This window comes from Sciurus carolinensis, chromosome 16 (genome assembly GCF_902686445.1).
Source record: "Sciurus carolinensis chromosome 16, mSciCar1.2, whole genome shotgun sequence".
NCBI classification, from domain to species: Eukaryota; Metazoa; Chordata; class Mammalia; order Rodentia; family Sciuridae; genus Sciurus; species Sciurus carolinensis.
The window spans coordinates 47,285,607-47,311,623 of record NC_062228.1 but is presented as its reverse complement, the minus strand read 5'-3'; the positions used below and the strand labels follow the sequence as shown (position 1 = coordinate 47,311,623).

The following is a 26,017-nucleotide window of genomic DNA, read 5'->3' as shown; positions in this document are numbered from 1 at the left end:
CTCTTGGTGACTTCATCAGTAAAAAATGAGTGTCTGTAGCTTATAAGTCACCCATTCTATTATAATGTATTATACCAACTTATTCAGATTAATGCAGTGCACTGGCTGGCTATGTCTTCACAGGAGAAATTGAGAGATCTCTTTGTGGCTATTTTCTTCATATAGAACAATAATTGCATTCCTGTGGTACAACTCCAATGACTTAATAACCTCTGAGACTTCATCTCTTATCATCACCTTGGGGGTTTAGGATTTCAAGATAAAAATTTGGGGAGAACATAAACATTCAGACCATACTAAAAATAAAGACCTTCCTTTGTTAAAAATATCTTGTTAGTGCCTGACACTGACATAGGTGTCAGTGCATCTTCCTCTTCATTTTGTGAATTTTTGAGGACATGTGTGCCCTCAGTAGAGAATGTTCTTCATATCTGATGGGACACCTGGTGACCAGCTTCCCAAGGGTTGATGACTGTGTGAAAGCTGAGTGGTTATCACCCCAAACCTGAAAGGACTTTAGGATGTTGTCTGCTGGGTTGTTAAGAATCAGCCCCAAAATGGGCAAGGAAAGTATCACCAGAAGAGGTGAGTGGATCAACCTTGCCCCTCTTCTAAGGATACCTTCAGTCAAAGGCTATCATAAGGACATGAAAACACATATTGGTCCCAGATGGGAGATGGAGAAGAAGGTTGGTACTGGATGGACATGAGAGGATTTAGTTCAGCCCAGGTTCACAATAAGCTATTATGAAACACAAATCTCTATTTACACAGGGTATAGGACTGGTCATTTTCCCCCAAGTGTGTACAGCCATGTTTCTGGAAGCAGGACCTGGAAGGAACTGTCAAGTTCTTTCTGTTTTCTTGGCATTAAACCGTCAAAGAATCCTTCAGTATATATTAACAACAGCATTTGTGCACTCAGCAGGTTGGTTACTCTCTATCAGAAGTGACTCCTCCTCTTGTGGCCTCCAGTCTAATAGAGGAACCATGGAACTCATGTGGTCCCTTGCTGTGCTAACAGTACACATAGCTAATGGATTCTGGCACCATTTATTGTCCAGTACTGAACAGCAACTGTTACCCCACAACCACAATTTCTACTTTAGATAAAAATTTTGTGCACATTGAACTAGAAGATCCTGGAAATTAGATAAAATCAAAAAATCATTTAACCCAGAATAGGATGGTTGATGCTAGGGTGGTCAGACCTGGAAAGCTTCATTTTTATCTCTTTGATTTAATTATAAGTTATTACCATATGGAATTCAAGAAGTTAAGAATATTTGATTTTATATTTAGCCATTGATCTTTTAGCATTTTAATTTTGCAATTTTTTCAGATGCTCCCTGTACCAAATACATTTATAAAAATTGATGCCATTTATGTCAAATGTTAGTTACTCATTTTTAATTGTAAAAACAGGAAATCAGGCAAGTATAGTTAACAGGATAAGCCATCTTCTTCCTGTTGACAAAAGTATTCTTGAAACAAGAGATATTAATTCTAGACATTTTATATAGACCAACAATTTATATTTTGACCACCTAGAAAAACTTGTGAGTTACTAATTTTAAAACAATCTTTTTGCTCAACTTTTTACCTAATTTAAATTGAACTTGTTTTTAAGTCACTGGAACTAAAATGCATTTGGATACATTTTCTATTTCAATTTTGATATCTGAGCTCTCATTCTTCTATATGCCAACTTTGATACCATGTACATTTTATATAGGCACAAGAACATAAGTAGACAAAGCAATACTATACAAAGGGATGCACACACATATAAAACAGACAGAAAACAAAGATCTTGTATCCTTTTTGATAGATCTCCACAGGTAGGAGGCAACAATGAAGATGTATATTAAAGTCTATATTAGATTTAACCTGTTAAAAATTAAGAGTCAATCAGATTTACTTTATGACCTAAATATAGGGGAGGCCTGTAGAGTTGAAAATGCTAGGTGTCATGGCGGACACTGAAATCAAATGTTCAGGTGACCACTAGTCCTTGATGGCTTTTGGAGATTTTTCCAACATCTACTTGTCTATGTCCTTCTTAGGATTTTACTAAGGGATATTTTCCAATGCATTTGGGAGACAATTCTTGAATATTTGTCCTCAAAACACATATGGAGTATAAAAACCTGTATAGTTAGGTAAAATAAGACTGATCAGAAAAAAATATATTAATTTAGGTGTGCAGGATGAGATGTGAATTCACTACAAAAACATGAGGTTAAAAATAATAAATTTTTAAAACAGGAGTTCTAAAAGTCACACAGTCCTAATTACTAAAGGAGCATGTAGAACATCTCTATCAGATCAGAGTGTATTTTTGGATCAGATTAGATCCAATCCAGATATTTAAATAATGTGAGAGTCTTGAAATCCTCAGGTAAATATATGAGATCATTCCATTTTTCTCTAAGTGCTGCAGTTTTTAGGTAGGAACTTAAGAAAGCAGAGTGAAACAATATGAGTAAAGATAATATTGCCAGTTGTTTAGGTTCCACAGTAGCTTGCATTTAAAAGTGACCTTTTTCTCTGTGTTCTCAAACTGGGTTTGAATAATTGTCCAGTTTGCATTTTAATTGCAAGCCTAGGATTTATAAACATCTGGCAGAAAATGAGAAATAAGGAAATATGCTGTTTTGAGCTAGGGAGACAAAAACCTCATGAATAGAGCATTTTATCCATTTTTTTCTATTGTAAAATCAATCTCTTCAGGTGTGGTACTATAGTTTATGTTTTTTCTAAAGGCACCACCCATTTTTGTATTCCTCAAGCTTTAATATTTACTGTGAGCATTTGTACACAAAGGTTCCTCTCTTTGGAAACTGCATGTCCTATAGTTTACACCCAGTTCTATACTTGCACATATTACCCTTCTTTATCTGACATGCATCCTCAAGAGAATACCCTCTTCTAATTCTTGAAGTTCCCCTGTGTCCATTCCCTATTTGGGCACCAAATGCTACAACCCAGAAGGGTGTACCCTAAATACATCAAGGGGAAATGAGTGACTAACAAAGACACAAAAATCCTTACCAATAGAAAGCTGGGTCTAAGTGAGACCCAAAGTCTATTGCAGAAAGAGTGATGATGAGTAAGCACAGTATGTTATATAGGTTTTATCTCTGAGATAGGTAGATAGGACTCAGGAGTATATAGTGAGGACTTTCTGATATGTTTAGAGATTGCTCATTGAAGTATGGAGAATTCATCTCTAAGGTGTGTCTAGATTAAACTTTTAGGTGTGTAAGAAGGGCTTTTGATGTAAGTAAGGAGGGCTTTCTTAGTTGTGTAGGGAGGTTACTTTGAAGTACGTAATAGGAACACTCTAAAAGGTGAAGAGAGGGCTTTTGAAGGCATGCAGGAAGGCTGAATAAGTTATGTAAGAGGACTCCTTGACATGAGTCAGAGTGCTCCCATAGGGAAGTAAGAAGGGCTGTTTGAAGTGTATAGAGAAGTCCTCTGTAATGAGTGAAAAGGGCTTTCAGATTTGTGCAGTGTGATCTCCTTGAAATTTTCAGGGATGAATCTCTGAGGTATGTAGAGGCTGCTCCTGAGATAGGTAGAGTAAGGTGGGCACTCTGAGGTTTGTAGCAATGGTCCTATAAACTGTGTAGAAAGGGCTCTATGAGATGTGTAGGAGAGTGCTGTGAGGTTGAATTGTGACCTTCTGAGTTGAGTAGGTAAGGCTCACTAAGATGAATAGGGAGGGCACTCTGAGGTGATTAGAAAGAGCTCATTGAGTTGTGTACAGAGGGACTTCTGAGGTGTGTAGTGAGAGTTTTTGAGTTGAGTAGTGAGGACACATACAGATGTGAAAGAAGGACTCTGAGAGGTGTGTAACAGGACTCAGTGAAGTAGTAAGAGAGGACTTTGAGATATGTAGAAGGACTTTCTAAGCTTCATATGGAGGGCTGATGAGGTGTGTAGAGAGGAGTATCTGAGTTGAGTAGGAAGAACTGTCTGAGATTTGTAGTGTAGGTTCTCTGTGGGGTGTAGGAAGGAAAGTTTGAGGTCCGTATGGACAGATGGATCACTGAGCTATGTTCAGAGATCTCTCTGAGATGTGCAGAAAAGACTTTTCATTTGAATAGGAGGACATTCTCTGGTGTTTAGGAATGGCTGTCTGAGGTTCATGGGGAGGACTCTGGTGCTTAGTTAACTTGCTCTGATTTGTGTAGGGTGGAATACATGAGATGTGAAGAAGGAATCTATTAGGGGTACAAGAGGGTTTTTTCTGAATAGGAGCACTAACTCATTTGTGTAGGGAGGATTCACTGATACAACTAGTGAGAAGTCTCTGAAATTAGTAGAGAGAACATTCTGAGTATGATGAGAGGGATTTTTAGGAACATAGAAGGAATCTTAGGTTTTTATGCAGGGCACCCAGGGAGTATCTCAAGGGCACTCTGAGGTTTGTAGGAAGGGCATTATGATGTTCATATTGAAGTCTCTCTGAGATGTGTAGGGAGTACTCTCTGGGGAAGATTCTCTGTGGTTTATAGGGGTGAGAATGGGTCCATTGAGTTGTTTTGGGATGACTCTGTAATGTGAGTAGTGACAAATATCTGAGATGAATAGCATGGACATACTGAAGTGAGATGAGGACTCTATGAGGTGTGTAACACAGCTTTCTCAAGTGTAAAGGGAGGGTTATCTGAGGTGTACTGAAGGCTGTGTGTAGTGTGTTCCCAGGTTTCTCTGAGGAACACAAAAAGAACTTTCTAAAGTGTGTAGAGATTTCTCAGTGAGGTGTATATTTTGTGTATGGATGGCCCTCTGAGGTGTGTAGGAACAACTCTTGATGTGAGTAGGGGTGCCTTTCTGAGGTGTGTACAGAGATGACATTGAGGTGAGCAGGAAGAGCCCTTGAAGGGAGAAGGGGATGTTTTCTGAGGTGTGCAGGAGTGTTGTATGTGGTGTGTAAGGGGAGTCAGAGTGTACTGCTAGGTGAGAATAACAACTATTTGAGGTATATAGGCAATGCCTGTGTGTTGAGTAGAAATGACTCTCTGAGTAAGTAGAGAGAACTCACTGAGGCAAACAGGGATGACTCATGATGTGAGTAGTGAGGGCTTTCTGAGATGTGAATGTTGAGCACTCTGGAGTGTGTAGGGAGGTCCTACTGATGTTTGTAGGGAAGGGATTGTGACCTGTGTAGGGTAGGTTCTATATGTTGTGTAAGAGTGTGCTATGACATGTGTCAGAGGGCTTCTTGAAGTGTGTGGCTATGCCTTCTGAGTAGGTAAGCTCACTGATATATTTAGGAAGGTCACTCTGAAGTAAATAGAAAGTACTCAGTCAATTGTCTATGGTGGGGCTTCTAAAGTGAGCAGTGTGAACTATCTGAGATGAATAGGGTGAGCAACTGATGTAAAAGTGAGGGATTCTGAGGTGTGTAGAGAATATTAATTGGGGTGTAGGCACATTTTGGTGTGTAGAAAAGGCTCACCAAAATGTGTAGGGATTAATCTCTAATGAGAGTAGTGAGAGATCACTAAAATAAGTAGGGAGGACACACTGGGGTGTGAATAAAGGGTACTATTTGTTGTATGTCTGGGGGTCTCTAAAGTGTGAAGGAAGGGATTTCTGAGGTGTGTAAGACGGACTTTCTGAGTTGAGTGAGAGGGTTCTAAGAGGTATGTCGGGAGGACATTCTTTGTTCTTGTGTGTGTGTGTGTGTAGGTTTTCTGAGTTGTATAAGAAGGTCTTTATGAGTTGTGCAGGAGGAATCCAAGAGGGGAGTAGGAGGGATTTTGATTTAGCAGGAGTAGTATGTCAGTTGTGTAAGGACATCCTTCTGAAATGAGTAGTACCATCTCTTTGAGATGAGTATGTGTAAAAGACAGATTGTTATGGGAGGGTGTTTTGAGTGGAGAAGAGGGAGTCTCTGTGGTGTTAAATGAGAGCACACAAAGGTGTATCACAATAACTCTCTAAGGTGTGTAGGAAGGTCCATTTTGGTAAGTACTGAGGGCTATCTATGATGTGTAGGTAGGGTATTCTGAGGTGTGTAGGAAGGGCATTCTTTGGTTTGTATCAAAGTCACTCAAAGACGTGTAGGGAGTCTTACTCTTCCAAATGAATTTCATGATTTTCTCTATTTCTATAAGGTATGTCATTGTGAATTCAATAGGAATTGCATTCAATTTGTATAGCACTTTTGATAATATGGCCATTTACTAAGGTGATAGAGGCTACTTAGTTCATGGAGACTTCCCTTTCATAGGGACTACTGAGATCATAGACTTTTCAGACCATAAAGATTTCTCAGATCATAGAGTTGAAGTGGGTCACCCATGAAATTTAGATGCCTCAGACCAGTAAAATACACAAGTAGTGGTTGCACAGGTAATAGAGGTACCTGAGTAATAGACTTACATGAAATTGAACATGCTTAGTTCAATGTTTACTGGTATTTTGGCTAATGTATCTGAAACTTAGTGGTGTATTCATAAACAAATTTTTATATATGTAAATATGTCATTTACCTGTTCAACTGCCTCAAGGGTAAAAGAAATATTTGTATGAATAGTGTTACAAAATTCACAAAGAAAAATGTACCTTCATATATGTTTTTCTCTGTTTTCAGGATTACATTTTTATGAATTTCCTCTTTCCTTATAGGCCTATTCATTACTTAACCCTAACCAACATTGGATGCTAACCCTAACTGTGCCCTACACATAAGATCATTTTACATTCATACTAAGGTGAATGTATATGCATTCTTTAGCTTAGTTATGTGAAATTTAAAGGTGTTTAAATATATGCATATATGCAATTTACCTGTGCATTCCTCATATCTAAAATAAGGTAATCACATGACTAATATTAAACTTATCACCACTTCCAAAAATGTACATTCTTATATGCTTTGCTATGCATTTTAATGCATCCATTCTTATGAATATTCATTTCTCTTGATATAACTCTTTATACCTTCACCTTAAACCTAACCTCAGGCTATAGTCAGTATTAGTCTTTTTCCTACACACTAAGCTCACTTGTCATAAAACCATAAATACTTAGTTGAACACATACTTAGTTGGATGTTTACCATGGTTTTGCCTTAACTTTGTGAAATTTAATGTAGTAATCATTGACATATTCATATAATTTCAAAAATGTCAATTACCTGTTCATCCCCCATTTCTAAATATACTCATATGGCTAACATTAAAAACACCACCACAGACATAAAATGGATATTCATATATGTTTTCCTAAAAGTTTTTATGCATCAATTTTTATAAATATTATTGTTTTTTGATGTTCCCATTAGTTACCTAATGCTAACCCTGATCCATCCAAAATTTTGTAATAACTCTAAATATTTCCTACACCTGCAACATCATGTTTGTGAGAGTCATCCACATTGTGTATGTAGAAAGTTCATTTGGCCAGATATAGGGACATATGCCTGTATTCCCAGTGGCTTGGAAGGCTGAGATAGGAGGACCTCAATTCAAAGTCAGCCTGCAAAATGGCAACGCCCTAAGCAACTCAGTGAGACTCTGTCTCTAAAAAAAAAAATACAAAAGAGGCCTGGGAATATGGATCAGTGGTTGAATGTTCTGAGTTCAATCCCCTGTACCAGAAAAAAGAAAAGAAAGACAGAAAAAGAAAAAAAGAAAAAACGAAAGCAAAGAAAAAAGAAAAACAAAGAAAGTTGATTTGTATTAAATAGTGTTCCAGTGCATGAATATACCACTTGTTTGTGTCCAGTTCTTCTATGTGCTCTCATGAGTAGTGATGCTTCGAGTCTTCTTGCCCTTGTCCCTTTGTGTTCATGTGGATGCATTTCTCTTGGGTTTATTCCCAGGAGAGCAGCTGGTGGGTCACCCAGTATGTGAATCTACAGAAGCAGTTACTGTGGGTTTTCCACAATGGCTGAGGCAGTTTTGAGACTGAGAAAGAGTTTCTGCAAGTTCCAGTTGCCCCACCTTCTTCTTAATACAGACTGTAAGAAGTGGTGGGTATGTAGTGGTAAGGCCATGTGGTTTTCCTGACTGATGACCAGTGAAGTTGAGTGTCTTTGTTTTGATGTCTAATGATGATTTGGACATCTTTGATATTTTTAGCCTGTTTTTTGTTTGTTTGTTTGTTTGTTGAGCTTGTCTGTCTTTTTATTGTTGGTTCTTAGGAGTTCTTTATGTAATCTGAATGTGAGTCCTTTGTCAACTATGTGTATGCAGATATTCCTACTCCATGGCTTATACTTGCACTCTTTTCTTGCAAACAAATTGCTTTTAAAAATCTCACTTATTATTTATACTTTTTCCCCTATGGTTTTACTCTTTATGTATATGTGTCTTTATGTTAGAAGAGTTACCTCACTATTTGGGATAGTGAATTTAGCAGTGCAGAAGCTTACTGGCACTGAATTTCCTTTTTCTTGAAGGTGATTGGGTGTTTTTACCTTGATTCTTCATGGATTTTAGTTTCAAGTTTATTAGGCAGTCTTTTGGTCCTGATGATGGAGATGATTTCTTCCTACAATATGTTGTCTTTTCATTATAATTATTTATGCTTTATTGCTAGGACTTATTCTTAGATGTTAAAAACAGTTTTAGATATTTTATCTGAAGTTGGATTTCAGCTCTAGGGGCTCTGCTTTTTGTGTATTGGATCACCTCTCACTTTCCTTTATTCTTCCAATAATTTCCGTCACTTTTTTCCACTTTGCTCCATTCACAAAGTTCCATATTCTCTTTTTCCACACTATACTTTCTGTGGTATTTGTTGTATTTTGTGCTTCTTGTAGTTGATTCTTCTTTCTAAAGTGGTTTTGTTCATTTTTCTTTCATTTTTTAAATCTACTAACTCCCATCTCTAGTGTATTCATTACTTTGTCCCTTTTCCTGCAATCATGTACTTGTGCATGGGGTCTGACTTTAGAGCACTGAACAAATTCCAAATTATTTTTTATTCCTGTTGGAATTGTGTGACAATGTTCCTCTTCTCTGGTGTTTTTCAGTGAGTCTTCTTTGTACATATGGGAATTTTGGCACAATTTTCAAAACTTGAAGTATCTTCAGACACAGTGTTTCTTATTTATTTATTTGTATTTATTTATTTTTTCGGCATATAGAAGAGTTTCTTGGAAAATGTCACTGGTAGTTTCTGGTGGAATTAACTTTGTCTGGGCAAAGGTACTTTTTTTGGTTTTTCTGCTCAAATTGAGAAGATAATTTCTTTGTAACTTGGTCCCTTTGAATTGTCAGGCCTCTGCATTTAGAACCTAAGCAGGTTCAGGAGACCTGCTCTCAGCTGTGAGTCACCCAGTGTCTCTCTGCTGCAACTGACGAATACAGCCAAGCTCTCTGATTATTTTATAGGTCAGTGCTACCTAGATACCAGGACCAGTCAAAGTATATCTTATAAGAATAAGGGTGCAAAAATCCTCCACAAAGTACTAGCAACCCAAAACCCATAACATATGAAATGAGTTCTACATGATACAGTTTGGACATATCCCAGGAACACAGGTTGGCTCAACATCCCAAAGTCAATTAATGTAATGCATCATGTAAATAAAATATAAAAGAAATCACATGATCATCTCAATGGAGAAAATGTACTTTTGAACAAAAGTCAATAATCTTTCACAATGGAAACATTCAACAAGCCAGAAACAAAATGGAATTTATTGAACATGACATAGAGCATGTAGGAAAAAGCCACAGCTAACATCTTACTTAATGATCAAACACTGGCTCTTTTCTCCCTAAGATCAGGAATAAGACAAGGAGGTCTAATTTTGCCACTTCCACTCAATGCTCTGGAGTTTCTTCCCCAAGGGCATTTGGGAAAGGTATGTTAACAAAGTTTTTCAGGTTTGAATAGCAGTAAAACCATTTCTATTTGCAGATTTTATAATTTTATATGTAGAAAATTTGAAGGAATCAACACCAACAAAACAAAAGAAAACAAAAAAATCCTCCCAAAACTTAGGATCAGGGCTGGGTATATATAGGTCAGTTGGTAGGGTGCTTGCCTCTCATGCACAAGGCCATGGGTTCAATCCCCATCACCAAAAAAAAAAAAAAAAAAAGAAAAAAAGGATCCAAAGCAGCAACACTCCTGCCTAGAAGATCAATGTACACATTAGTTGTACATTTGTACACTTGCATTAAACAATTTCAAATTGGAATGAAGAGGGCAATTCCATTCATCAAAAAGAAGAAAGTACTTAGGAATAAAATTTAAAAAAAAATAAATTATGCTCTGAAAATTACAAAATACTTAACCAAAAACTTGTACATGAAATTCATAGCAACATCTTTTATAATAGCTAAATCTTGGAACCTACCATCACTGGAGAATGGGTAAACAAAGTGGCCTGTCTATATGCAGAATATTATTCAGCCTCATGAAGGAATGAACACATGGATGAACCTTAAATACATTCTGAGAAATGAAAGAAGCCAATTGTGAGTCTGCATATGAATGATTCCATACATATGAAAGTCACAATAGGGTAATTTATAGAGACCAGAGAACAACATCCCCAGCCCTCTTTTGAATTCGATTTAGAGACAGGTTCTCACTGAGTTGCTTAGGGTCTTTATAATTTTCTGTGGCTGGCTTTGAACTTGACATCCTACTGCCTCAGCCTCCCAAACTGCTGGGATCACAGGTGTGCACCAGCATGCAGCACTAGATTACTCTTTATTTAAATCTGGAGACATGCAACGTGTGGAGGGTGGGGAACAGCTAAAAGGTACACATTATTCAATTGACTTGAACGGTCACATATATTTATAATCACAACAATAACCATTGAATTGTTCACTTTCTATATTTTTTATCGTGATGAATGGTCAACATGTCTCCATGCCTCCTTTTCCTTCCTTTTCATATCCTTCCTTTTCACAGAAATGGCAGCTCTTCAGGGCAATGAATATTTCTTGTTTTCTTTGTAACATCACCATGACATCCATACAGGTTTTTTCTCAAATCCTTTCTGCTTCCCCTACAGAGGTGTATTTCAATCCACTGCTTGTGCCCAGTGCCTCGCTTTCTTGCAAAGTAGAAGAATTTCTCTTTTGACACCAAAATCCATGTCGTTGGCCCAATTCATACCACTTGCTTTACATGAAAATTTCACTAACCCTTGAAATTGGGTATAATATCTTTCCTCTTACACCAATTTTGTTATATCTCCAAGCTCCATAGCCTATTTTCTTATGACTTTTCATGGTCCCTGGTCCCTGTTTTATATACCCACCTTGTATGGTCTTTTTTCTCCCACTTTATATTCCTTAAATACACAGAGATTGTTTATTATTATCATTATCATCATCATCATCATCATGAACATTAACTCTTGATAATGTTCAAATTAGTGGTTTTCCCTATGACATTTCTGTGCACATATATATTGTGTTTTAATTGTATACACCCTCCACTCAACCTTCTCTTGCCTTCTGTTTGGTCCCCTAAGCTAATAGCCCTCTTGCACTTTCAGGTTTTTTTTTTTTTTCCTTTTAGTCACCATATATGAAAGAAAACATGCTACACTTGGTTTCTACACAGACTTACTTTGCTAACAAGATTACCTTTAGTTCCGTTAATTTTCCTGCAAATAACATTGTGTATATGTCCATAATTTCTTCACTCACTCATCTGTTGACAGACATGTAGGCTGATTCTGTAACTTGGCTACAGTGAATATCGCCACAATAAAGATAGATATGCAGGTGTCTCTTTTGTATGCTGACTTTCTTTCCTTAGGTTTATACCTGATTCTGCTGGTCCATGATCATGGGAGTTCTGTCCATCTTCTAATACCTTTCATATTTATTCTTTAGCATTTTTATCCTTAAATTTATTCTTTAGTTGTAGGTGGACACAGTAGCTTTTTTGAAAATGTGAAATGGCTGAACTGTGGGGATCAAAACCAACTAAACTTTAACCCAAAATGTGGTCTAAAATGGCAAAAATGATTGTTTGCCAATGTCTCATCTCTTAGATTTATTTATAGATTCATACAGAACTGTGTCCTTCACATTTCTACTTCCCTATCAGAGAATCACAAAGTTAACATGTCCAAAACAGTTCTTGATTTCACATCTCTTCCCAAATGCTTCTAAATTAGAAAACCAAGTACTCAGTAGCTCAAGCCAAAACTCTACTGGGTCATCATTGATAGTTACTTTTTCCTCATCCCCTACATTAGCAAGTCCTCTTTTACCCCAAAATGTATCTCAAACCTGTCCATTTTTCTTTATCCTGTATCCCTGCTGTTTCTAGTGTACAGAACTGTCATTCCTATCTCTGATTACTACATTTCCCACCTGGTTTATTTGATTTCACTCATGCTCTACCCAATCTACTTTCCACAATTTGAAATTTGTGGTGTTAGATCCATTATTAGGTTTCCATGATACAAAAACATAGATCCCAAAACTTTTGCCTCTGTGGCCTCTAAACCTCATATGATTTGGGAAATGCCTACTCTGCATCCTAAATCCAAACCAATTTCCCCTTCACTGACTGAGCTCCAGTCCCACTAGGTTCCTGTTCATGACACAGTCCTCGTCTACCTTATTTCAAGGTCTTTAGGGTTACAACCCCTTCTGGTTATTCTTCCACCCTGCTGGTTCCTTACCCTCCAAGCTCTAATGTTACTCTCATCACTTCCCTAACAATTATGCCTCAGGGATTCTCCCCAACCCCAGTTACTATTTATCAACTCTTTATCTTTCATATTATTTATCACAATAAGAAATCACCTCATTTTTCCTCTTTTAGTTCTTTAACCCTTTTTCTCTGACTGGAATGTAAACGTAGGCAATAGCCTATCAACTTACTGTTCATAAGCAGCTTCAAAGGGGAGCAAAACCAGGCAGTAGTAAACTTCAACTTCCAACTGTTAGTATCATCATCTCTGTGCCTCAGGAGTTTTCCAGAGCTGTGAAATAACTGCTGTGCCTATGAAGGACCAGCAGGTCACAGTGAAGAGGAATTAAATCCCCTGCCCGTTGGTATATAAATAATCTATGAGAGAGAGAGGAATAATTCTGAGACACATGTTAGTCCAGAAAATCTTACCAGTCAGAATTATGGGGAAAAAAACCTGCAAGGTAAGATTGGAGCTAGGATGAATGGGTTTGCATGTTACTCAGTGGTTTAACAGAAGATCTAGAAAGTAGAGTTTCTTTATTTAAAACACTGCAATAAAAACCTAAGTTTCTAAGGTCTTTACTATTGAAATTAAAATGAGAAAACCAGGAAACTAATACTTGAAGTTGATCTGTCTAATTGAATTCTCTCCACAAAGATGCTGCTTGTGTCATTATTTAATGACAGGATAATTACAAATGTATGACCAACTAATCTGTTGGTAAACAATGCTAGAAATGATGAGAAATTAGATCTTGCATTCTATTACCAGGGCATGCTAAAACAGCAAATTAAAACTGTTTTATTATATTGTCATTTCATTTTTCATATGTTAAATAATTTTTTTTATAGTAAGCAGTTAGAAGTTTTCAGTCGTATTTTCTAACTAGGAAAAAAAAAATACCCGCAGTGTCTGGAAATGGAGACAACTGTTACATTATTTTAAAATATAATGTAAATCCACCTTGTTTTTAAAGCTATGGCAAGCTAACCCTACCATGTAAGCACATGTATTGCCACTGTCGGGAAGGACCCTAATATTTTATGATTCTTTGTAGTTTTGAAATAACATGTGGATATTTAGATGTGGAACCAAAATTTCCCCAGCCATCACCTATTTCATCCCATTCTTCCTCATCCACGCGAGCAAGCACCCACCATGAATTTGTCTAACTTTTGCTAATTTTATACATTTACGTATATACCCGTATTCCTAACTTAGTATACAACACTAATGTTGTTTTTTATTCAAATTAAATACATCATTATATTATGTGCATCATCTTCTCCTTGATTTATTTTTGTTCAAGATCATGGTTTTAAGACCTTCCTCTATTAATGTAGATGTAATTTGTTGCAGCAAATTGTTCCCATGTAAGAAATTTTATTCATCCTTAATGACTGCATTTAATGATAGGCATTTCTGGCTTCAAGAAATCATACTGCAGCCAGTCTGGGTGGAGCAGACGCGTAATCCTAGTGACTTGAGTGGGCTGAGGCAGGAGGACTGTGAGTTCAAAGCCATCCTCAGCAAAAGTGAGGTGCTAAGCAACTCAGTGAGACCCTGTCTCTAAGTAAAATTCAAAGTAGGGCTGGGAATGTGTCTCAGTGGTGGAGTGCCCCTGAGTTCAATCCCTGGTACCAACTTCCCACTCCCTCAAAACACTCATACTGCAAAGAACATCTCGTTCTATTTCTAGCCATATAAATATATCAGAGTTTTTCTAAACCATGATATTAAAAAAAGAAACTGGATGTTTAGGGTGTATTTTAAGGAAACCATTTAACACCTTTAAGTCATTTTCCTGAGGTTTTAGATTTTGCTTTCCAAATCAAAATGTTTAATGTTTTGTTTGATTTTTCTTTTTCTTTTTTCTTCTCTTTTCTTTTTTCTTTTTGGTAAAACGGGGATTGAACCCAAGGCCTCGTACATGCTAGGACAGCACTCTACCACTAAACTACACCTCCAGCCCTACTTTTTAAAAAAAAAAAAATTTATTTTTGAGACAGGGTTTCACTTGATCCTCCTGCCTCAGCTTCCTGAGTAGCTGAGATGACAGGTATGTACCACTGTGCTCAGTCCATGTCTGATTTGTTCAAATGTAGGATATAAGGCAAGAATTTGTATTTCTCTATAGGGAGAATCAATTATGCAAAACACTGTTTAGTTTGGAATCATGGAATTAGATATCTAGTTTTTATATTCCATTGCATTAATCTAAAATCTATTAATGTATAATGCTTGTTTAATAATCATAGTTCTATATCCAGATTTTTTTGAGACAGAGGTCTATATTGCCCATCTAGCATTAAAATGTGTTTCTCCTGCTTCAACCTCCTGACCTGCTGGGATTACAGATGTATTCCACTGTACCTAGCTAGCTCTCTATCCAATAATCATATTTTCTGAAAATATTTATTCTTTCCTAAACCATTTATCTCTTCTTCATCTTATGTCATTGGCTATCATCTCTAGGATTACACTAATGTGTAATGGTGCTTTTCTTATCTCTTTAATAAGACTCTAAACTATGAGGTTTACTGAAAATTCTTGTTGGACACAGGTTTTTCATTATATTCCTATTTCTCCTAGGAATGTTCTGATGTCTTAGACATTTACAACTTCTGCTAAAGGCTTCTCTACCTTCATAGTGTTTTGCCCAAGAATGAATTATCTGATGTTCAGGAGGTCTAAATTCCTACTAAAGCCTTGGCTGTATTCAAGGCATTTATATTATCTTTAATAAATATGAACTTTCTAACATCTAAGGTGGTGTGACTTTTGACTGAATGCTTTCCCACATTCTCTACACTGATAAGGCTTTTCACCTGTGTGTGTTCTCACATGTACAGCAAAGGTTGAGAACTGAGAGAAAGCTTTCCCACACTGATTACATCTGTAGGTTTCTCACTTATATGACTTCTCATATGCACAGTGAGATGAACTTTGAGAGAAGGTTCCCCCACATACCTTACATTCATTATTTTATCACCTGTATGGATTCTCACATGCACAAAAAATGAGGGGATTTGAGAGAAGAATTTTCCACATTGATGCCATTCAAAGGGCTTCTCTCCAGTATGAACGTTGTGATGTTAATGAGGTACTGTTTCTGGGTAAAAGCTGTTCCACATTCATGACATTAAAGGGTTTCTCTCCAATGTGAATTTTCTCATGCTTCGTGAGATCTGATTTGTTGCTGAAGGTTTTCCCATATCCTTTATGTGGATGAGAATTTTCTCCCAGATGTGTTTTCTTGTGCTTAATGAAGCTTGACTTCTGAATAAATGCTTACTCACAATAATTACATTCAAATAGTTTCTTTCTAGTATGAGTTTCTTGATGGGTAAGGTTTTCCTTTTGGCTGAAAGCTTTTCCACATTCATTACATTCACAGGGTGTCTGCCCTACATAGATTTTCTCATGGTCAGTACTATTTGATTTGTGACTGAAGGCTTTCCCCCATTTCTGCCATGGGTAATACTTCTTTCTAATATGAATTTTCTGGTGATGTATGAAGTTTGACATTTGAATGGAAGCTTTTTCACAGTCATAAGCTTTCAATTTTCTCATGTTCCATGAAGTTTTGTTTTTGGTAAAACAGTTTTCCAAATCTGTTACACTCACTGGATTTCTCCACAGCTAGAATTTTCTTATGCTCAATAGTTTGAATAACCAGCTGAAGGTTTTTCAATATTCTTTAGATGTACAGGGTTCCTCTACTGTATGATATACCTAGTGTCTAAAGGAATGTGACAATTGACAAATTTCATAGGCTTTCTCTCCATTGCCCATTCTCAGATATTTGATGAGATCTAATTCTGAACCCCTTTTTATATAAGTTTCATTGAACAGGGCTATTATAATATAGGATGAGCTATTAAGTCAACTCATGGTATTCATAGCATACATAGTACATAGATTCCTTAATAACACCTTAAGTCTATACTGTTTCCAACTCTTTCCAAGTAAGTCACATTGATACAAGTCTTGTCTTGCAGAAACAATGAGTGAATTTTAGAGATTTCATCTTTCCAATTTCCTCATATTCACTGCCTTTTTCTTTGGTTTGTATTTTCTTGGTGATATATCCAATTGACCCATAAATCTTTCAGTTGCCTCTCTGATTTTTAACTTCCAAAATTTCTCCTAAAATGAAGTACATAGAATAATAATTAAAAAGTTAATATTTTAACTTTAATCAATTTAATATATAGTAAATATGTAAAAAATTATTATTATCATCATCATCTATTAAAACTTTCCACTATTATATTATTAATAAAGTTTCATTGGCAGGGTAGAATCTTTAGCTTCTGTTCAAATGAATCTACCAAAATGAAGGAAGTTCCAAGTGCTAACAACCACTCTCCCCTAATGTTGAGAAGGAAATTGACTGAGGACATTTGTGTAGAATAATATTTGACTAGTATGTATACTTTTGAGTGCTTTAAAAATAGATTTATTTTCTTCTAATTATTTTATTCTTTTATGGTATTAGGGACTGAACCAAGGGCCTCACACATGCTAGGTAAGCAGTGTACCACTGAGCCACATTCTCATTTTCTTTATTTTTTAATTTTTGTTTTTGCTCTTATTTTATTGTTTGGCACTGAGGATTGAATCCAGATATGCTTTATGTCTGAACTACACTCCCAGCCTTTTAATTTTTTATTTTGAGAAGGATCTCACTAAATTGCCCAGATTGGTTCCAACTAGCCATCCTCCTGGGTTGTTGGAATTATAGGCATGTGTCATGATACCCAGCCCTACCCCATTTTTTAAAAAAAAAAAATTATTTTGACTTAGGCTGATAAGCTGGCTCACAATGTTCACTATAAAAGCCCTCAAAATATATCTATCTCAACATAATATCTATATACCATATATTGATATTATACACACAGATTATAATCACCTTTTTCGTGCATCATTAATAAAATAAACATACAGCTACTAATCAACAAATATTTAGGGGAAACTATAATATGAAAGACAGTTTAGAACCTATAAAGATATGGATATAAGGTAAGGAACAGACATTAAAAAGCAAAACAAATCACTCAACAATAGCACAGACCTAAGTATTATGTCAAGGAAGCAACAGGTATTATAAAAACTCTCTTGGAAATGAAAAATAAGATACCTCTTTATGGAAATATTTTTGGGGGGACAGAGTCTAGCTATTGTCTAGGCTGATCTTGAATTCTTGGGCTCAAGCATCCTCCTACCTTAGCCTCCTCAATAGCTGGGACTACAGGGCATGGTGGTATCTGGCTGATTTTAAAAGTTAAGGCCTGGCTTGGTGTGCGTGCCTGCCTTATGAGCTACCTGGGAGGTTCAGGCAGGTGGATCAGAAGATAGAGAACAACCTAGGCAGTTTAGTAAAACCCTATCTGGGGGGAAAGTGCATATATAAAAAACAATGAAAAAAAAGTGATAAAAGATAAGGAAACTAGCAGATAAAATGAGGAATGTTAACATCCAGCTGAAGAGTTCCAGGAAAAAAAAAAGGGGAAAAAAGTGAATGGGAGAAAATTCAGTGGACAAATATGAGATTTCAAGAGAAATACAATTCATGATTCTTCAAAATAAAGGGATCCACTGAGTACCCTGTACAAAAAGGATTAAAGACTCACACCAAAACACACCTCTGTCACATTTAATGAACAGGTATGAAGAGATGATCCTAAATGCTTCCATGGACAAAGAACAAGAAAATATTAAACTGTCATGGTATTTTAAGAAAACAAGGCAAGTTTGAAGACAATAACATTGAATTCTCTTAGAATTCTAATAGAACACTATTTAAACTAAAATTCTAAATCCAGATAAATAGTCACCCAAAAGAGTTAGAATAAAGACATTTTTAAAATTGTACCTCAAATTAACCTATCTTTTGTGTTTTTTGTTTTGTTTTGTTTTGTTTTTTTAATGAACAGTGAAGCCAGGAGTGGGGCTCAGGCCTGTAATCCCTGCTACTAGGGCAGCTGAGGCAGGAGGATGGCAAGTTCAAGGCAGGCCTCAGCAACTTGGCCAGACCCTAAGCAACTTAATGAAACTCTGTATCAAAATAAAAACTGAAAAGGACTGGAGATGTAGCTCAGTGGTACAGAAAACAAATAGTAAGGTGGTGGATTTAAACCTACATCATTTAGTAATTCAGTGAATATACAGAGAAGAGTATGTGCCTATACTTGATGTTTTAAAATTGTTGGCAGACACAATAGCTTTATTTTATTTTTTTATATGGTGCTGAGGATCAAACCCGGAGCCTCATGCGTGCCAGGTGAGTGCACTACCACTGAGACACAACCCCAGCCCTACTTGGACAAAAGCAGCATCTTGTGACAATAACTTATTCTGAAATCTTATTTCTTGCTTTAAAAGGCACATTCCTTTTGCATTCTAATCCATAAATACGCCTATTTTAACATAAATTCAGTTCATGATGTTTATCAGATAACCGTTTTTTTAATGTGCTGACCAGCAGGGAATCCAGCAGGACTCTCACCTAAGAGGGGGGGCATCTTTGCCTACCAAACTCCCACTCTGGTCTGTTCTTACCCACGCATGGCACTTAATTCTTTTCAGCATCCCTCCATCTGTCAATCAGACACATAGAGTGACCAGCCATCACTGTGACACTGGGACAGCTCTGAGTGACTAGGAGCAGTCTCTGCCTCCAGGGGGCATAGCACAGGGAGACCTGTGTTGGCCAGCAGCTCCAGGGGTGTCCGGGGTTCATGTGGGGTAGCAAGCCAGGGGTGTGAACAGCTTCCCAGGGAACAGAACCTACCGGGGTTTCAATGAGCTGAGGAAGTTTCTCCCACCCTGGGCAGACGTCGAATGAGGAGAGTGAGGCTGTCTCTGCTCCTGGAAACTGTTTTTCCCCAGAACCTTCCCACCTCCACAGGGCACAGGCCCTCTTCCCATGGAGTTCCTACAAGTACCCCACGTGCCCACAGGGGCCCTGGCCTAGCAACCAGACCTGGCACTTTGGAGCTCTCCTGGGTTTGGGGGACACCCCTGACAGCTGCCGCTGGGGAGACAATCCCTGCTCTGGCAACCTGGCCCCAGGGGTGCATCTGTCCTTCTTACAGCAGTGTTCTGGGGTAAGTACCATCATGCCTGGTGTACAGCCAAGGAAAAGAGCATTTAGAGAGTGAGAGACTTCCCTGGTAGGGGTGGAGTCAAGACCCAGCAGGCCTGATGGTGTCTCCAGCCTATGGCCTCTCTCCACGCCACACTGCCTGATGGCCAGAGACTCTCCATGCTGCTGGCTTCCTGGTAGTTTTGTCTCTATTCAGAATGTGTTCTGATCGTATGGTGCATTGTATCTGATTTCTGACCTCCTGTCTCCTCTCTGCTAGACTGTAAGCCCAGGAGGGCAGCCAGGGCTTCCTGTACCATTTACTGGCTGTGCCCATCCACAGTGGGTACTGCAAGGGCACCCTGATTGGATGACCCAGTTGGTGCTGTTTTTGTTTTCCAGTCCAGGGTTCAGGTGCTGATTCCTGAGCATCTGTGCTATGGTGTGGGCGGACCTGGCCTGTGGGCTGCTCCTTGTCACCCTGTGCACACCTAGTGCTCTCCCAGATGGATGCAGCCTGTGCAGAAGAGAACCTAGAGCGCCACTGTCGTTGACTTCATCAGAGAGTGATGGCGATTTTCTCAAGCAGAGATAGAAGGACAGATGGGAGTCATTTAGACAGATAGACTTGGTGGACGCCGTGCCCAGGAGGAGGGTCACTTCCTTACTCAGCTTCCTGAGAGCTGGCTGGGAAAGGCAATCTTATTGATTCTCCTGCTCATATTTATGGAGACTTGCCACCCATGCTGCACTGAGCTGTTCCAGAGACCTTCAGGACCCAGGGCTCCAGCCCTCTTGAGTCTGTTGTGGGTTTGTCTCATCAAGGTTCTTTGCTTCAGGCCTCCACAGCATAGGAAAAGCCAGGGAGCCGAGTCGCACTCATGAATATTTCACGCCACACCTGCTTTCTATCAAATCATCCGTGTTTCCTGTTCTACAAAAATCTGTATGCTAGTACTTTTCTTTTTCAGAGTTTTTCTTCCCGCAAGGGGGATAAGGAGAACTGGGCAAAAGAAGTAGCAGATTCAGGGATTTGTGAGGGAGTGAGGCCCTGAGCAGAGCCAGCCATCAGCGCACATGACTCAGTAAAACAAGCCACTCTGTAAAAGTGGGCAAATAGCACCCTAGGCCCCCTGTGCCTCATGGAGGCCAGCAAGCCACACTGCTGCCAGTGAGACCCTGCACACCAGCCGAGGCGCACAGACACACAACTCCACTCTGGGAAAGCAGCAGCAAGCACTCCTGCCCAAATCACCAGCACCTCCGAGTGTGGTGTGGAGATAACGATATCCTTCTAAAGTGTGCATGCATGTGTGTGTGCGCGTGCACATGTGCACACGCACACGGTACCGAGTGTAGAGTTGTTTTGCATTATTACAAAGTTACAAGGCAGGAGCCGAAGCCAGTGGTGGAAGTAGCCGGCCAGAGCGGGCGGGCGGCAAGGCAAGGCGGGAGCCGCACAAGGCCCTACGTGGCTGCCTCAGCATGTGGGACTTCGACAAGCTGGAGCAGCAGCTCAATGAGAATAAACAAGAAGGGAACAAGGAGAACTGCCCTCTGAAGTGCAACCACGACCGCTCCCCAAGTCGGGACCACAAATGCAGAAGCCGGAGCCGGGACCGGCCCAACCCGCACCTGCCGCAGTGCCTCTTGGGACAGGAGACGACGAAGCAAACCTTTGACCGGAGGCGCTAAAGAGGAGCACGGTGGATTGATTCGTTCCCCTGCAATGAGAAGAAGGAGGAGGTTCGTAAATACTGGGAGGTACAACCACTTGGCTTTGAGCACATCACCCCAATGCAGTACAAGACTGTGCAAGCTGCGGGTCCGATTCCAGCTACCGCCCTTCTCCCCACCATGACCCCTGATGGTCTGGCTGTGACCCCAACACCAATGCCTATGGTTGGGAGCCAGATGAACAGACAAGCCCAGCGCCTCTACATGGGCAACATCCCCTTTGGCATCACTGAGGAGGCCATGATGGATTTCTTCAATGCCCAGATGCACCTGGGGTACTAACCCAGGCCCCTGGCAACCGGGTCTTGGCTTTGCAGATTAACCACGACAAGAATTTTGCCTTTTTGGCATTTTGCTCAGTGGATGAGACCACCCAGGCCTTGGCCTTTGATGGCATCATCTTCCAGGGCCAGTCACTGAAGATCCACAGGCCTCATGACTACCAGCCACTGCCTGGCATGACAGAGAATCCCTCTGTCTATGTGCCTGGAGTTGTGTCCACTGTGCTCCTGACTCTGCCCACAGGCTATTCATTGGGGGCTTGCCTAACCACCTGAATGATGACCAGATAAAAGAGCTATTGACATCGTTTGGGCCTCTTCAGGCCTTCAACCTGGTCAAGGACAGTGCCACAGGTCTCTCTAAGGGCTATGCCTTCTGTGAGTATGTGGACATCAACGTCACAGATCAGGCCATTGCTGGGCTGAATGGGATGCAGCTGGGGGATAAAAAGCTGCTCGTCCAGAGGGCGAGCGTGGGAGCCAGGAATGACACACTGAGCACCATCGACCAGACCCAGTGACACTGCAGGTGCCCGGCCTGATGAGCGCACAGGTGCAGATGGGTGGCCACCCTACTGAGGTCCTGTGCCTCATGACAATGGTGCTGCCAGAGGAGCTGCTGGATGATGGGGAGTATGAGGAGATGGTGGAGGATGTGCGGGATGAGTGCAGCAAGTACGGCCTGGTCAAGTCCATCGAGGTCCCTGGCCTGTGGATGGCATCGAGGGCCCCGGCTGCGGAAAGATCTTTGTGGAGTTCACCTCTGCGTTTGACTGCCAGAAAGCCAGGCAGGGCCTGATGGGTTGCAAATTCCCCAACAGAGTGGTTGTCAACAAATATTGTGACCCCCAACTCTTACTACCGCTGGGACTTCTGGTAGAGGTGGCCTGGGGAGGGTAGAGGCAGGGCTAGCTGGAGGCTTCTCTCCCCACCTGTCCCCCGCTTTCCTCCCTCTGAAGATGATGGGCAGAGGAGTGACAGCCGAATGATAGCCTGACAGCCGGCAGCACTGGAATCGCAGCAATTAAGGGTGGGGGGTGGGGGGTTGGAGATTGGGAGGTTAGGACAGGGCAGGGACTGGGGAAGTGCACACAGGCCCACACAGACACGCACCCACACAGACCCAGAGGGAAGGGGTTGGGATGGGGACAGGCGCACAGCAGGGCAGGTAGGACCCCCACAGCCCCTCCCAAAACAGCCTTTTCTCCCTTACACCCCTTTTCTCCTCCCCTTCCCCATGGTAGGAACATAGTGTGCTTATATTTTATGGCCAAACTATTTTGAATTTTGTTGTCCGACCCTCCGTGCACTGCCCTCTCCCCTTTCAGGACCACAGCTCCTGTCCTCTGGTCCTCCCGGTTCCCTGCCCTGGTTTCCCTGGTTTCTTAAGTAGTTGGTTCTCTTTGGCCTTTCCCGACTCGCTCCGACCCCCTCCCCCCAGTCCCGTGGCCCCTGGCCCTCGCTTTCTCTCTGTGACTGTTTCATATTTGCTAAGATGAATTTGCTCATTAAACATTTGGTTGTATTAAAAAAAAAAAAGTTACAAGTCAGGAACTCTATTTTATATAATCAATCTGTTTCAAAGAGGACAAAGTAAGAAACCCATAAAAGTCACAGTTGTCTTGAATGTGCCATCCTCTTGCAGGTGACAGCGAGCCCTTTCTGTGCCTTGGTCCCACAAGTTGGGGATCTGCCATGCACATCTGTGAGTGGTAAATGGAGGGCTTCAGCTTGGTTGTGAGTCCAGGCTGTGCACTGAACCGCTGCCCAAGGGCTCATATCTGGAAGATTCTTCTGGGGGAGCTAAATGCAGAAGGCACTTCTCTGCTGCCAATGCAAATGCAACCAGGTTGATGTCTTCCTTCCTTCCCTCCTTCCCTCCTTCCTTCCTTCCTTCTTTTATTTTATTAAATAAAAATTTTCTAAAAAATCTTCCTAGAAGAGATAATCAGTTGAAGTTCAGAATCTGCCTCGACATGTTCCTGTCCTGGATCCTCGGCATAGCTCTGCAGGGGCCACTGCACATCTGTGAGTGGTAGACAGAGGGCCTGGGGCAGAGGCCCCAGGGTTGGGCAACTGGGGTGAGGATGCCCCTGACCCCGGCCACTCCAGCATGTTGCCCTGGGCTCTGTAAAAAGAGCAGATGAGCATGGGGGTGCTGCCCTGGAGCTGCTTCTCTACCTACAAACCAACCACGGAGACTGGGATGTAGTCTAGGGCTGCAGGCTCTGGGTGCTGAGGGTGCTTGCAGGGCAAGGGCCCTGCCCCAGCCCAGAGGGAGCAGCCTGTCCATCCTGTCCTGCTGGCCATCTGGGACCTGCCTGTCCTCTGCTGCTTCGGTCCTGTTTTTACTGGACTTGGAAGTGCTGGGCTTTTGGGAGCCACCAGGGATGCTCTATTCCCGGGCCCAGAGTCTTCCCCTGAGAGCATGTCTGTGGGCCGGTCTCCTGGAGACCACACTCCAGAGTGCAGCCATGTCCACCATGACCTCCACCCGGGGGTCTGATTCCTGCAGCACCCCTGGCTCCCCAGTGGCTTTTCCACCTGATTAACCTGCGGAGAAAGTCCAGAGCATTCACTGGGCCTGAACTTCTTCCTGAGCTTACTTCCCACAACGTGTGGCACCATCTGTCCCCCATGAGGCCCCTTGGGGACAGCTGGAAAGACTTAGATACAGTGTCCACTGCAGCCCAGATCTGTTCCAATGAGCACAGGCGGTGGGCCTCCCAACACTCTGTTTTCACCTCTTTATGTTTTTGAACTGAATTGGAGTCTGCCTGGCCACCTTTCTGAGCTCTGGTGCTTGTGAGCCAGTTGGTACTGGTCCTGGTCAGGAGAACAGAAAAATCCTCAGGGAAAGTACAGGACGTGACAGAAAACTGAACTGGTGGACCAAGGGTAGACTGCTCTCGTTGGGCCACAGTATGGGGATTCTGGGGGTTTTGGGCAGGAAATGGCAGTGCTGAGTCAGCAGGGTAGACCTTTCTCCTGCCTTACCACACAGAGACAGCTCCCTGCACAGTGCCTTTGATGGAGGAAGATTATTTGAGAAGCATGCTGTCTTGGCTGGGTCCCCAGGGGTCACACGCAGCTGTTCAGTCAGGGCCCAGAGCATGGGGTACACACACACACACACACACACACACACACACACACACATATATATGCTCAGACATCCCTGGGGACCAAGCTCCCAGGACTCTGGCACTGGACACCCTCACGAAGGTGGGCTTGAGGGCAGGGCCTGGCAGAATGCCTGGGTGTTTGGACCTGGGGAAGGTTTTCCTGAGCAGGCCAGGCCCAGAGGCAGCTTGGCTGTGCCAGGCTGTCTTGCCCAACCTCCGGAGAGCCCGCTGTCTCTTTCCAGCTGTACTGTGTGGAAACGATTACCCATGTAGCCATGCGGTAGCCTCCACACCATGGAAACTGGTGAACTGCAGCTCAGTGGCTTTCAGAGTCCAGGATAGACGCCCTCCATGTCAGCACAGATGCACTGTGCACCATGCAGTCCATGCACTTGGCTGCTGTGATGCTCGTGTTGACCCTGCTCAGGGAGGACTATCTATCATGCCCACTTGCCATGAGGAGACTGAGGCATGGCGAGCTCAGGTGATTTACTGTGGATGAGCTTCAACCTCCAGGAGCAGAAGGGCAGCCATGCCGTCCAGCCTGGCTCGGCACCCTTGGATAGGCAGCAGCCGATGGAGAACACACGGTCCCACCCCCTGCAGAAGGCAACTGTGTTGAGAATAGGAAAGTTTACCAGCACAGGTCACTCAGGACAGCTGTGCTTGTAATCAAGTATTGGAAATTACCAAAATGCCCAGGCCTGGGAGATCTACTTGAATGAATGATGGTACATCCCTACAATGCAGTGCTAGTCTGCTGCCCAAGAATGAGAACAACTGACCCACACTGATGTGCCATGATGACCAGGGTCAAATGGCATGTCAAGGAAGGAAGATGCAAGTGCAAAACAGAATGTCCATCATGCCAGTCTTAGATATCTGTCTACCTATCGTCCTCTCTATCCTTCCATCTATCCATCCATCCATCCATCCATCCATTCATCCATTCATCCATCCATCCACCCATCTACCCAATATTCTCCCTGCAAAAAGAAATACAAGAAGGATAAGTAAGAAATAATTGAGAGGCTTGGCATCTACAGCAATGGGAATGGGTAGAAAGGGTTGGAGCAGAGAAACCTCTGAGCACACACTTTTCACACCTGTGGTTGTCAGAACTGTGCTAAGG

At 41.2% G+C, this 26,017-nt stretch overlaps 1 pseudogene; it reads left to right on the top strand.

Moving 5' to 3' along the window:
• Nucleotides 1-21,227: 21,227 nt before the first annotated feature.
• On the top strand, nucleotides 21,228-22,640 carry LOC124967191 (splicing factor U2AF 65 kDa subunit-like; annotated as a pseudogene).
• The last annotated feature ends 3,377 nt before the right edge of the window (nucleotides 22,641-26,017 follow it).